Consider the following 14993-nt stretch of genomic DNA (forward strand, 5'->3'; position numbering starts at 1 on the left):
TAAGCACCAGTTTTCCAAATATGCTCCAAGGACACCAAAGAAGTCAGTCGCGCCAGCCCCCGCTTTAAGCGAAGGATTTGGTTGACCATGCAGAAGGTGTTCCCTTGGGACACATGACAAGCTTCCATCTCTCTGTCTCCACTGCCTGGATTTTCAAACCTGCTTGTGAAACAGCTCCCAAAGGGCCGCATTACAGTGCGGTTGTAAAGCACAGGGAAAGGAGCGATGGTTCTCTGTAAAACGTTACATTTTAACCTAAAACATAAGCCCCTGAATCATAAACAACTTGGCCAGGGACAGACTAGGGGCAGGGAATTTGGAGAAGTTACTCCAAATTTAACGCGAAAGTCGTCCCAGCGTAAGCCTTCCCTGCTTATTTTCAGAGGCCGGAGAATAGCCTTCGTTAATCGGGCCGGATCCGCGGCTGGCTTTCAGAGCACCCATCTTCCGTCGCTTCACGGTCCGGTACAACACACGGCCTTTCACTGGCACTCAGACTTGCGCTATGGCACGTGGAAAGATTTGATAACTAGAAGTGGATCTACAAAAAACAGTCTTGGCAGAAGGAATATGGAGCGACCTGAGGGGTCACGTCTGCATGGAAATCATGGTCTTGAGCCTGCTCCTGGAATATGGTGTCTCCAACAGCCATTGCTCATAAAACCAGGAGACCGAGCGGTGGTTTTTCAGTTTCATCCTACGGTTAAATGGCTGCGACGTTCATCTGAGACACAGAAGACTTGTGTCCGGATCCACTTTCCTCTCGAGACATTTTGAAATTTTTTATCCTACCTCCAGGGACCGTGTGAGCTGCTTTAATTTCTTTTTTAAAAACTGTGCTTTGAATCTTTGCTTCAGTTAACGTTTACATACATTCAGTAGAGCATGGACAGAAAGGAAAGCAGCAGTGACTTGGTAATTTTTAAAATGTTAATTATTTTAACCTGCTGCAAGTCAAAATATTCAAATCATTTCAACATGTGGTAAACGCGTATGTGTAGACACAAAGCCACAGTAACAAAGTCTGCACCAACAAAACAAAACCCAATAATATTACTTTCAATTATCTGTGGTGACTTGCACTGATGCAACACTGCATATCTTCTAAATGGAAATAACATGCTCAGACACACCAGTTTATGCTTCTCTATAAACAGTTTTTGCAATATTTACTTTCATCAGCATCAGCCTGTCTACTCACACTTTTGAATCACAGCAGGTTCCTGCAATATAAGAGCCTTAAGAATAATAAAACAAATGGCTTTCTGATTCAAGAGATTAGCCTCTAGCACACATAACCATTACTCCAGCTAGAATACAATTCACATCTGGTTAAAAGAGATGTAACGTGCAGAGAGGGTCTGTCCATCACGTGGGCCTGATGCATTAAGTCTTTATTTCTCCTGTTCCTATATATTGGCTGTGTTCTAAGGTTTGGTGGTGAACGTGAATGGAGGTCTTGCAGCCCTTTTTTTTTTTTAGCTTAGAGGTCAAACCTACTGTAAGAAACACAGGGAAAAAAAAAATTAAAACTAACCCACAGTGAACATTATTATTTCTTAAATATTCTATGAAGCAGGGAAAGTGTTTACAGCAGGGTCACTACTCAAGACAGATATTCTAGTGAAGTATTTGCCTCAGTCGCATTGCTGACAAAACAAAGTAACAGTAGCAATGGTAAGTTGACATTTGTTTTCATAAAGATAATTATTTAAAGTGGCAGTAATGACTCTCTTGCAGTGATAAAGAAAGAGAAAAGCTGCTTTCTTTACAGTGCAGACTTGAAGAACTATAGGCACAGTAACAGCTTTGAGATAACAGCCAACACAAAAATATGTATGAATGCCATGAGTTCTGTTTTATGTTCCAACGACTACATATGCTCATTTTCTGACCATGAACAGGCTCAAGCAAAGATTTTTTTTAGATGACAAAGAGGAGGAATTCATTTAGAAATATGAACACTTAATTCACTGGTTTTCCTTGCATTCAGAAATAATGCTTAGGAGAAATCTCAGGTTGAGTCATACTTGTGCTTTTAAGGCAAACAACAAGAAAAAACTTGAGAGATTATAAACCCGGACAAAGTTCCATGCATAGTGACAGGAAAAAGGTATAAAGGATACCACACAGAGCGGAATGAACAGCCCTATCCACTTTGCCTGAGGGATTACACTTCGCCCAGTTGTGTTAATGGAAACAAAAAGTTATTTCAGAGTGAGCAAGACTATTACTCTACCTTCCATAAAACCAAATGAGTTAACTCCAAATTCTAGACAGTCTAGAATAGCTAGATGGGACCTCACAAAAGCATTAAAACCTCCTTTAAAAAAATTAAACTATGCTGAAAACCAATTAAATATGAGAATCAAAGAGGTGAACCCCCCACCAAAACGATTCATAAATTTCCATGTAATAATGACTTATTATCCAGCGTTGGTTTGGGTTTGCTGCTGGTAGAAAGGGAAATGACATGACTCTGCACACTAGACTGCACACTAGGAGACAGAGCTGATCAATAGATGATGCCATGCGTGACTTTTTTTTTGTACAAATGAACATCATAGATGATGAGAAAACCTCAGATGAAATATTAATAAAACATTCAATACAGTTATACCGGAGTCTTTAATTGAGGGCCAGTCCAGCTGTGCAAGTCACGTAAATGGAAAACGTCATACACAAAGGATAACAGTAAATGACATCATGTCAAGTTGAAGCTTTTATCACTTGCATTAGCCACATTCTGTTTAATGGCTACATTGATTAATTGAAAGGAGTATGCCAAGAAGAGAGCAGCATGTTGGTCAAATTCTTAGTCAATAATATACCTCATAAACATCACCGTAACCAAGGCAAGAGATTCAGGAAGTTTTCAGTATTGGCAGAGCAGAGATTTTTAGCCAGGAAAAATACAGGCTAATACACCTGTGAGGAAAGAAACTGAAACACAGAGATAAAATATGAGCAAACATTCAGTGGAGAGCTGCGACCATGAGAGACCCGAGAGAAAACGGAGAAGGGAAGAGAGGTGCGCGAACTCTGCAGGGGTCGGTTCTCCGGAGGCGCGCTCGCCGCGCGCGGGCGGTGTGCTCACAGGGGCTGGCAGCACGCCAGCTCCCAGATGTTCACCTGGAGCTCTGAGGGGTGATATCGAACCTCCGAGGGAAGGCATCCTGCCCTCCCTCCTACACAACATACGCACTCGGGGCTACGTGACCTCCTGGCATTTAGCTGTCTATAATGACCTTGTCTCCTGTCTTACTGCACGTCTCCCTCCTGGAGCATTGACTCAGGTGTATCCTGTCGCCTAGCAAATATTTTGTGGCTGGAGGCCTGGGGCCAATACAAACCAGCACCTCAAAAGAGTGACAGCTGAGTGCCAGAGAGAGAAGGAACTTGTATGATGTTGCTCAACAACTTCTTTGTGCAAAAGGTCTGCAACAGTTCTGCTTGACTTGCTGTCCGAGTCGCTGATCAGCATTGCTGAGCAGAAGAACCACCTGGCACTTGATCCCTTCCAAAAAAAAAAAAAAAAAAAAAAGGAAGGAGAGAAAGGTATTCAGACTGAAAAGGTAACACGAGGATCACTCCTACATCTAATTCAGCCTGAGGAGACCTGAAGCTGTTGGCAGCAAATCCTTTCAGTGATGAACATCAAGGTGTGCAAATCTGGTTAAGAGAAGGAACATGAAAACTTGCCAAAGTATTTAAAGCAAACATGAGAGTAAGAGATTTTTTGGAATCGTTCAAGCAGGTATGAAGTTTGTAGAGTGACAAATTAATTTTAAAAGGAGTAAAATCTCACGGATCAAGAAATTAAGTATGCATTTTTAAATAAGTAAACATTTTTACCTTTAAAACATTATTCCTAAAAGCATGTGTAGTGCAATATTTCACAGAACTTACCGCTTTCCAGAAAGGATCATGGTATTTCATAGAGAAGAGAAAGCTAGAAGAAAAGAGAAATCATTTCCTATCTTTCAACAGGAAAGTTTTGGCCGTTGTTTTTTGCCTGCTTCATTGTTAAAAAGAAACTCATTTCACCGAGCTCTGAAGCTGTGAACCTCAGCTGAAGGCAGCTTCCTTGCGGTCCGTAGGCAGTCCCGGCTCTGCGGCCAGAAGCCTCAGCCCCATGGCGGCTTACCCCGCCTTCAGAGAGGGCACGTCGACACGTTGACACGATTCTGAGGCCCAGCGGTGAGCTGCTGCTCAGAATCAAATAACCGCTTGCTAGCCAGTCATCAGATCCCCCAAACCATTGAAACGACGATGAAGGAAGCTCATCTAAAGCACGGTCGCAGCACGGCCTTTGCTAGCCAAAAGGACTCATGCGGCGCTGTGATATGTATTATTTTGGTGCCTATCCAAAGCAGCACGCCGTAAGTAAATAGCCTGAGTGCGTTGATCATCTTCCACTCCAAACTCAAAGACACATGGTCTTCGATAACAAGATGGGTAAAGCCCCTCTTGGTTCCCAGACATACCTTAAAGTTCCGGTTGAATACTGATGGCACAATTGGGGTAGAAAGAAAACAAATTCATCTTGTGTTAATATCTTAACAATACGCAGACGTGCTAGGTTGCAAAAAATAAATCTATTTATATATTCTGTATTGTATAAGTACTAGTGCTTTCTGCAGTAGCTTTGCAATCAGTTGGTCCTATGGTTATCCCACGCTTTTGTCAATAAAACCTTCACATTCACACCACAACGGCATTTCTAGAACAATATACAGTGCATTCCATCCCATACAATGTGTGCATAGCTGTATCTATAAATATATCAACAAAAACATTAGAGAAATATGCTTCCTAATAGGATATTTTTCTTAAAGCAATCCTTTCATGTTATTACCTTTTACTGGCGTACTGTAAGTTGTTTGCTTTGTCATTTAAGAAACTGCTGCTTCAGTATTTTGGAAGGCACTGTCAACACTAACGGCGGAAGGGAGCGATATTGATAACGCACTCCAAAACCAGCATAACTTGATTAATGGCCTCCGTTGTAACGAGGACTCACACTGCAGTGCTATGGATTTACCTTCCCGTGAATGTAAAGAGAGTGAGAAGAATGAGAGGAGGACAGCTGCATGTTTAAAAATCCAAATCACAGGCTTTCAGACAGCGGTATTTATTTCACAAATTAAAGGGGGGTTTTTTGTTGGTTTTTTTTCTTGCTTTTATCTAGCCCTAGAACTGATGAAGGGAGTCATAAATTTAATAGTCAACAAACCTTATGGAAACATGACATTAAATCTTAAATTAGTGTGTACAAACTGAGATCTTTATTATGGGATTCAGTGCCAAAGATATTTGCATTGTTTATACAACATCACATATATCTTTGCAGACAAAGCTAAAAACGCCGCAAGAAAATCCTCATTTCTTTAAGTTTTAGAATAAGGAGTTATAAAATGTTAATTAGGTACTCAGAAATGGGAAGTATTTGAACATTTTAGATACGTCAAAGTAATTTGGAAGTGAAGCCATCTAACTTACGTCACCTCACTGTATTTCTCTCCCCAATGTTAGAAGCATCCACTAAAGAACAAACATTAATTCTAGAATCCTCACTGAATGAAGCAATTTTAATATTTTTTTTAGAGCAAGCCAGCCATGATAATTGAGGAAAACAGCACATCTGCATGAAGTATATACGCTTTAAGAAGAGACACATCATCTATTCCTCACCGCTTAATTCAGTAACCATTTTGAAAGGCTGCCTTTGCTTTTATCCAAGGTTCACCATGTCTTTTATGTTTTCTCTATCATCCTTCTCAACGAAGGATCACAGAGTTGCAGCATGATTCAATAGCTAGTATCTCAGGAGTGACTAATAATAAAAACGCGTGCCCCTCAAATTCTTCGAAGGGCAGAATTGCAGAACGCCTCGTCCCGCATCTTCTCCCCGTCACACGCTCTCGTGCTTGCTGAGGCGGCGCCGGTAACCCACGAGTTCACCCCACTTCAGTTCCTCGCGTGGAAACACGCACCGAAAAGTCTAATAGAAGAACTTGGGTCTCGTGAGCTTCAGCTAAAACCGGCCCCCCTGTTTGAATGGTACCATTTTAAAAGTACATATAAAATTGGTAATGAGTGGTAATAAAATTTGGGGCTTACAGTATATTGGCTTAGGGGCCAATCAGCCTTACCCATTATTTACAAGATAAAAGAGATATTATACTAGTGTACTTTATGTTAGTACAGTGGTCAGGACTGTGCCCAGTTTGGACCACCAATAGACTTAAAAGAAAAGCGACGAAAATACTACATGGTTTATAAACACAAACTATAAAAAAAGCTTAAAGGAATGCGTTACTAGGACAAAGACAGCCCTGGAAAGCAGTGAGGGAGAAATGGGACATCGCAGTCTTTCAGCATCTAAAGATCACTATAAAGGTGACAGTGATAAATATTTACTACGTCCATTTGCAACAGAACTAGAAGTCATCGGTTTATCTTGCAGTAAAAAAGATTTAGCTTGACTACCAGGAGAATCTTTCTTCCCATAAGGATACTGAATCACTGAAATAAGACACGGGGAAAGGTGTGGAATCTATTTCACAGGTTTGGAAGAAAAGTAGAGAGAAATTTCCATCAGAGGTACAAGAATGATCAAGACCTACACTTGTATATTCCAGGTAATAGTTATTTTTTTAGAATAGCTCTTGTGGGTCAAGAGTTGTTATATTTCAATATCTGTGCAAATTTAAAAACCTAATGAGTATTTGTTATGATTACACTAGCACAACAATTTAAATACCAAGAAGCGGTCAAATAAACCCACTTGCATACCTTGTGCTAGAACCCTTATGTTAACATCTGCAGCCATTCCCCTCTGTTTGAAGTAGCTTACTTTGGCATCTTGAAGTAAAACTTCACTTTATTTAAAAAGTAAGCTCTTTCCCCTTTGAAGACCTTTGCCTTCACCCTAGTTCTTATCCATTTCCGTATTTGGTTCCCTATTTTATGGCTTTTTAAAATTATTTTCAATGTTACATAAATTTTTATTCCCCGCCCCCCCCTTTTAACCAGTCTGTGCCATCTCCACAACTTCCAGCAACTTGTTAGCGGAAAATACCATACAGCCATAGAGGTTTACCACCTAGCAAGGAAAAACATAGAAAGAAAGTGCGTAGTCACATAAGGAAAATAGTGAAGCACTTTCAAAGTATCAACAAAAAAAGGGGGTAATGAGTAAAGATAGAATCATTAGAAGACTTCTCAATTCTAAATGCAGTTACTATTGTATGCTTGTTCTTTCTGGAAAATATAGAAAGAATTATATATATGATAGCGGTACACAAATTTATGACAGGGCTATCGGTATTGTATCCCATGAAATGTCACCAATATGGTTTACAAAAATGAGCATAATCCCAACTACTGTATGTGTATTGGCCAGCTTGGGGTTGTTTTTTTTTATTGTACTGGTGTGGCCCCAAGACACACCACCAAGAAGGTGCCATATACCCACATCGCATGTTCCAAAAACTTGTGATTTAAGTATAAAGCAAGAGCCAACAGCTGGCTATAACAAATGGGCAACGTGACACGGGGCGTAACAGCGGGTGACGCGAGTCAGGCAAGGTCATTCCTTGCTCTTCGCCGCGTGTTTCATCTGGGGGAGCAGGGAGGGCTGAAGAATTTTTAGCAGTAAGTTTGCTACGAATATCATTTGCAGTTCTTGTAACAAACCAAAGGGTGAGATCGGATCCCTAGATTTGAGAAGACCACGGTACTCGTGCCCGTGCATTTTTATGTGCGTCTTTCAAACAACTGTTTCTCAGAGCCAAAAGGGAAAGGGACGACTTTATTTTCTGCTCAGTGAGTATGTGCACATGAAGATATCATGCACATATTTTAACTTCTTTCTTCCATTTTGTCATTCAGTTATTCTGAAAACTTGTTTACAGAATGCTTTAACTTCTACAGCAATTGAAATCGGAAAGATCAAGGAAAGTCTTCAGTTCAGGAAGAGGCATATTCCTGTCAGCCTCTTGAGGAAAAGGGCAAATACTCACGTTGCTGATGTGAAACAAGAGGAGAGTTTTCCAAACTGATTTGCAGAAGCGGAGGGGGAGAGCTTTCCCTCGCGCTATTTAAAGAGGGGGGTACACGGCAGCGTACCACACCTGGGTTTTCAGGGTATTGTGGTTTAACCTGGCAGGCAGCTACACACCACACAGCCCTTCGCTCGCTCCCCGCTCCCTGGCAGGATGGGGGAGAGAATTGGGAACAAAAAGTAAAATCCATGGGTTGAGATAAAAAGACAGTTTAATAGGACAGAAAAGGAAGGAAAAAAAATAATGATAAAAAGACACACGAAACAGGTGATGCACAATGCAATTGCTCACCACCCGCCGACCAGTGCCCGGCCCAGCCCCAGGCAGCGGCCCTCCCCGGCCAACTCCCCCACTTTCTATACTGGGCATGACGTCATATGGTATGGAATATCCCTTGGGCCAGTCTGGGCCAACTGTCCCGGCTGTGCCCCCTCCCAGCTCCCCGTGCGCCCATGGCAGGCCAGAGTGAGAAGCTGGACAGTCCTTTACTTAGCAACAACTAACACATCAGTATGTCACCAACTTATTTTTGTCCCAAATCCGAAACACAGCACTATATCAGCTACTACGAAGAAAATTAACTTTATCCCAGCTGACACCAGGACACAGGGATACGCTGCACTCAATGGCCAACCTTTGAGCCACCACGCTGCCTAGAAACAAGACAGAAGGGACCAGCTACCCACAGCACACGTGGGGGAACGGTGCAGCTGGATCTCTTCCACAGACACAGAACAGGGGCCAATTCCCAGTACAGGAACTCCCAGATTCTTCTGAAATTCATAGAGGTAAAAATCACTCGCCTTTCATTTCCCTCCTGTTTCTTGAATACCAAATGTATGGATAAAACATGGATGCTCTTCAGGAAGCAGACAGAGACTAAATATTCATGCACTTGCAGCAAATTTGAGTTTCAGTTTCCAACACAAGGTGGAAAACCCAACATGTTGGGCTATACATAGCTGAATCTGAGACATTTGGGGACACAGAAATAATAGATTAATGAGTAGAGAAAAGAACAGTTTAGGAGAGCCATTTTCCTAACTCTCCATGCGTACATGCAGGTACGTGAGACTTCCACCGATCAAGTGCCTGCTGGGCATTTCACAAGGAAACGAAAACTGTAATTCCTTCCTTGCTAATTGAAGCTTCACCAAAGCAGGCGGTGCAACATTTCCATCCCAGGTTAGCTTCTGCTTCACTGTAAAGGCGAAGGAGAGAAGCATTTTAACAGTAACACAGGAGTTGGTCTAACTTTATCAGATAAACTCTAACCAAAGACTGTTTTCTGACAACATTCACTAAACCTTCTAAACTGAGCAAATGCTGCCATTGAGTTAATACGATTTTGCACACGTGTAGACAAATTCTCTTTTAAAAAGAAACTGGGTGCAGGTCAGAAATGAGAATACAATGAATGTAGGAACACAGGTCTGCTAAGTATTTTTGAAATATAAATCCGGCATTTATGCTCAGATTACGGGATAAGACTATAAAGCGGGCTATGACAGTCACTCTTGTAGTCACATTTCCAGTAGGGAAAAATGAAGACATCTGCTTTACCTATTGCTTCTGTCTTTGGAAAGTTGCGTGCACAGAACAGGCTCTCTTTCCTTTGTACATGGGTGCTCCAGGCGCTGCAGTAGTGCCAGCTGCAGTTGAAACCAAACTTCCGCCAGTTCAGGCAAAAAAAAAGGTCACCCTAGATGTTCTTTAATAAGGGAGAATGTCAGCTGTCTCCATTTTATATTCTCAGTATGAAATCTGGATCCCTTTTACTCACTATCAGAGTGATGAATAATCCAGGGCCTCTGACAAGCAGATACCTCCACACAAGATTTTTTTTTTTTTTTTTGAACTACTGAATGCAATTGTAGTAGTTTAAAAATGGCATTAACACACCTGCAAATAAAACATACTTAGACAAAGCCGTAAGAAAGAATCTGGTTTGCTAGTCAGGAAATTGTGATGCCACTGGGAAAAACTAACAACAAAAGGTTATTCTCTTCAATGTGAATACTTCACCGGTATTTCCAGAGGGTTACTTGGCCCATTCTAGTATTTTCTTTGAATAGTAAATTCCACACCCTCCCCCAAAAAATGTTGTTTCCATTTCAACAATAAAAATGCATCTTAGCTTTTCTTGCCCTCCTTTTTATAATAAAGGAAAACACACACATAGCGAAACTGTCCAGATTGTGGTTTTGGCCAACTGCGTATATTCCTGAGAACTTTGTCAGGGTGGAAAGTCTCTTATCTTAGAGAAAGCCAGAAAAGACCTCCTGTAAGCAGGCTTTTTTTTGGTTGTTTTTTTGTTGTTTTTTTTTTTTTTTAAAGCTCTCTACTCTGAAAGGGAAAAGGCTGGTGAGAACTTCTTCAGCACCTCCTCAACAGCCTCCTCATCAAGCACACGGCCGGATGGCTGTTAAGACCACTGCAGCACTGGGAACGGTGTGTGTTGGAACATCCCCTCATATCACAAAAATGCAAACAGAAGCCACTGAAAACACCAGAAAGAAAAAAATACTTTCCATAAATGTTACCTTTGATTCAGTTTAAAATTTCTAAGCTCTTAAAATTCCCACTGTCTTAGCTTCCTCCTGATGAGCTAAAGCAGTCGCATGTCCCATTTGCTTATATTTAGCACGCTTTCTAGTAGACCTTCACTTCAGCTGTACATGCAACACTTACCTGCAAGAAGGCAATTGCTTATTATTCAGAATATAGACACATTTATCACCTAAATTAGTTCAGAACGTACTTTTTACTACTGTTCAGTGCAAGAACAGGTTTCCTTAACTAGTACATCAGAAGGAAAGAGACTCACAGAAGTTGTAAGCTATTTTTTTCTTTACATTTCTAAAGAAATTTTGCCATCCTAGGGCTCTGGGCACCCATCCCATAAATTACTGCACAAAGATAAATAACTTCCTGTAGACATTCGTTTCAGCCCACTCTTCCTCAGCAACTTTAGGGAGGGAGGAAAAATAGGTTTTGTAGCAAGCCCAGGAGTTAAAACCTACATTCTTGTAGTGCAAAGGAGGAGAGGTGACATCTAAAGCCAAATACTCCCAAAAAAAGAATGCCCTGCAGCAGAATCTCTTCTTCACATTGAGGGAACTCTAGCTGAGCAGCTCTGCTGTTTCCAGGGTGGGTAAAGGGGGAAGAGAAAAAAATTAAAGAAAAAAAGGGGTGGGGGGAGAAAGGTAACATTACATGCACACCAGTTCACCTCCCTTCTGGAGAAAGGAAAAAGAAAAGTATTAGGTTTCCTTCAAAGAGGAACTATATCCATGATTGAGAGGATAATTTGTTCTGCAATTCACTTACTCTGCCACAGACAGTCTTCCAAACGATTCCAGCAGGATTCACGTCTTCAAACATTACTTCCATGTCTTCATTCAATGACCTGGGCATTTACTTCACAGTGTTACAAAAACACATCTCTGACATATAAACAGTTCAGCCCCCTCATTTTTCTTAAAAACTACCTTCTTTGAAAAGAAGAAAGAAAACAAAGTAATACTTGATAGCACTGTGTTACAAGCCCAAGGAGAACGCAGCTTGATTTCTACTTCCTCAGAAGTATTTCAGGTCAGGGAAGCTTTGTATCCTGGTAAATAAATCTGGCCAGCTATGAGTAGATGTAAAGATGACTTAGAACTGCAGATTGTGGTGGTAGTATCACTCAAAACTACTTTATATTTAAAAACAACAGACTCTCAGGGCAGCACGCTTCAGAAACAGGGATGCCGAGGAACAATTTAAGGTTGGTACGTGTGTCCCCACCGTTTAGCTGTACCAATTCTGGCTGAAGGCCACGTGCTAATCCCTGACCCTCTTTCTGTGGGGCCAAAACTTCACATCAGACATAGAGGACTTGGTGTCCCAAACTCTGCCAGAACACTGCCCCTTGAGGTTAAGGAGAAGGGTACAGGGAAGGGCTTCCCCATCTCCTCCTACCTTTACACTATCAGTGGAAGGCTTGAAAGCTCTCTACACACAAACTTCCAGCACAGAAATGAAGCCCAGTTGAGGTGAGCATCTTCACCTCACTGATATATTGAGAACTCGTAACATTTATCCTTCACCATTTTTAAACCATCTCCTAGCTGCTCTTTCCAGCACTTGCTCTTAGAAGCGGGTTAGGATAGGGAAAAAAAGATCACCCTGACATCTGCTTCCTGGCGATCAGAACCTCCAGACATGGAGAAGTGCCACATTGCCCCAGGTCCTGCATACCCAAAACAGCAGATGAGTGCACACAGACTAGTGCAGACAAAAGGGGACAAACGAGTATTGATCGACTTTTATAAACTTTATGTGGGACTCAGTATGTTTTACAGGAGACAAGTATTATGATCATGTTATAAATGTAAGTTTTGACTTTAAGACTAAGTAAGTCAAAAAGAAATACCAAGAGAAGAAAGAATAAAGAAAGCAGTCATCTGTGAAGAGATAAAGAAACTTCTCAACTAATATAAATAAAGGACATAAAATCAGGCTCATTTGTGTGACCACATAGGATAACAAAATTAAACTAACCTTACGGGTAGACAACTCACAGGGTATCGAAATCAGATACATCCGTTTACATTCAGTTTCCAAAACTTAACATCTGAATTGTAAGCAATCATTATCTGGAGCAGGCTGGCCACCTGTTTCCACATTAGAACCACTGTATCAACATCTGCTTCTTTACAAGTTAAAAAAAGCATATGTGTCTATACATACATTTTTCAATAATGAACCACAGGCATTTAATTCTCCATAATTGGTTTTTTGCTACATAATGATTTCATTTCAGTGTTTTAAGAGGCAGCTGTTAAAAGTACATGATTTTTTTGAGGTAGGTTCCTTGATCTCTTCTTCATTCCCAACTCCTGCACGGGGTCAATATGACCACCTAAGGGCAGTCACTGCAGAAACTCGGGTCGCACTGCCAAGCACCGAGGGTGGAACCTTCAAGAGGAGACCACACCACCTGTAATGTAATAGCACAACTTGTTTTTTTCCGGACGCTTCACCAGTTCGTTGCACTCAGTGTCAGTTCACCAAATAATTTCAACTCATAACTTGCCACTCTGTATGTTTTCTACGTTTAGTTCAGTAAAACCCTGCAAGAGCAATTTAGGAGTCCCTGATAAGTCTCATCAGTGGCAAAGCTGAAAGAACTGCAGGAAAAGATGAGAAGAACTAGTTTGCTTTCCCTTCACTTCTTCAGTTGTTAAGCAGAAATGAGCAAGATAGACTGCAAGAACAGATAGATTGCAGCAGCGTAATTCTGGGGAAAATATAAGCTACAGCTACACTATTTAAATCAGTCAGTCACATAAGCAGCCAGAGGTACTCTTCAAGTCAGTGTATCTGGAGCACTGGCACACAATCATGGCTGGAAGTACCACCACGAGATTCCCTTCCCATCTTTTCTTAACTCAAGCAGCTTGTAAGTAACAACGGCCATTCACTATTATCACACTCTAAGACTGAAAAACCAAAGTTACTGCACTGTAGGCATACAGTGATATTCTTTAATTCTCCATATTTTTTAAATTACACCAAATGAAAACCAGTAACAGACAAATTATTATTAATGTAATCAGGTATATTAAACCCTGTTCTGTAATATAAAGCACCAGAATGTTGGCTAGGCATCAATGACACTCAATTCAGCGACAAAAATACTGGGTCTAAACACACATTCATCACATCTTATAAGGAAGATGAGAAACATATGGGCAACAGCCGTAACACGCACCTTCTACACACTTGGGAAAGAACTTGTCAATAAGAAAAGGAAGGAAGTGTTCGCTTTCACTAACCATGATGATAGATTAAATTCATCCCTTCTGATTCCATGGAAACTATTAATTAGTTGAAAGAACAAATCTGACACAAGTGAACACTAACGTTACACTCTGGTTCTCTAAGACAGCTTGCGGTCTGCTGCAGAGCCTGAACACCGCATCACACTTCAGATTCAGCAATCTAAAAAACTGAGATTGGTACACTTAGTAACTTATAGGTAAGATGCAAGCTGTTGGAGATTACAATGTTCCAGTATCTGAAAGTATTAAGATATAGAATAACACATTAAGCAGGGCTCAGATTTGAAGGCTGTCAGGAAGTTTTTGCAGTTGTTTCTGCGTCGGCCATGTTACTCAAGATGCTCTGAAGAAACAAACCAAGCACAGATGTTGCATGCACAAGAGCTAAAAGCAGTACTGTTATCAAAGTTGGATTTATCCCATATAGTTAGTGGAATATGACCAAAAATGTACAACTCTGAAAATGTAAAGCTGACCTCAAAACCCACAGTTTTTATTTCAGGATTAAAAATTCTGTAGGAAAAAAAAAAAAATCATTTTAAGAGACCCTTTCCTTTACCACGGTAGAAACCTGAAAACCTCATTTCCATCATCACAGCCTTTCTTGCTGAGTAGTTCAATCGGGTGAAAAATGGAAGAGGTCACATGAGCCACAGAATTTCACATGCACTGCACAGTTAAACAGAACACCTTACGTTCTGTCACTTTGGGGGTCTGTTCCCTCGCCTATGCACACATCCATCTCGGTGGGGGTGCATGACCTACAGAAGAATTTTCACCACTGCGACCATCACTTCCAAAATTCAGCGGTTTAAAAGACATATCAGATGCAAAAGAGATACACACCACACCCCCCCCAAGAATCCCTTCAACACTTGGTGCACCGAGTTTAGTAAGATTTACTCCTAAATTTCATCTGTGTATGTGAAAGATAGGGTGCTTTTGCCTTGAAAAATTTACTAGGCAACTAAACTGAACATTATACACAGTAAGCATCTTAGTATTTTATTCATTGCATCTTTTATACAGAATAAGCTTCACTGATATTTAATTCACTGCAGTATTCTGCTGATGTAGCAACAAAAGATTACATTAT

Source organism: Phaethon lepturus, unplaced genomic scaffold (genome assembly GCF_000687285.1).
Source record: "Phaethon lepturus isolate BGI_N335 unplaced genomic scaffold, ASM68728v1 scaffold6480, whole genome shotgun sequence".
NCBI classification, from domain to species: domain Eukaryota; kingdom Metazoa; phylum Chordata; class Aves; order Phaethontiformes; family Phaethontidae; genus Phaethon; species Phaethon lepturus.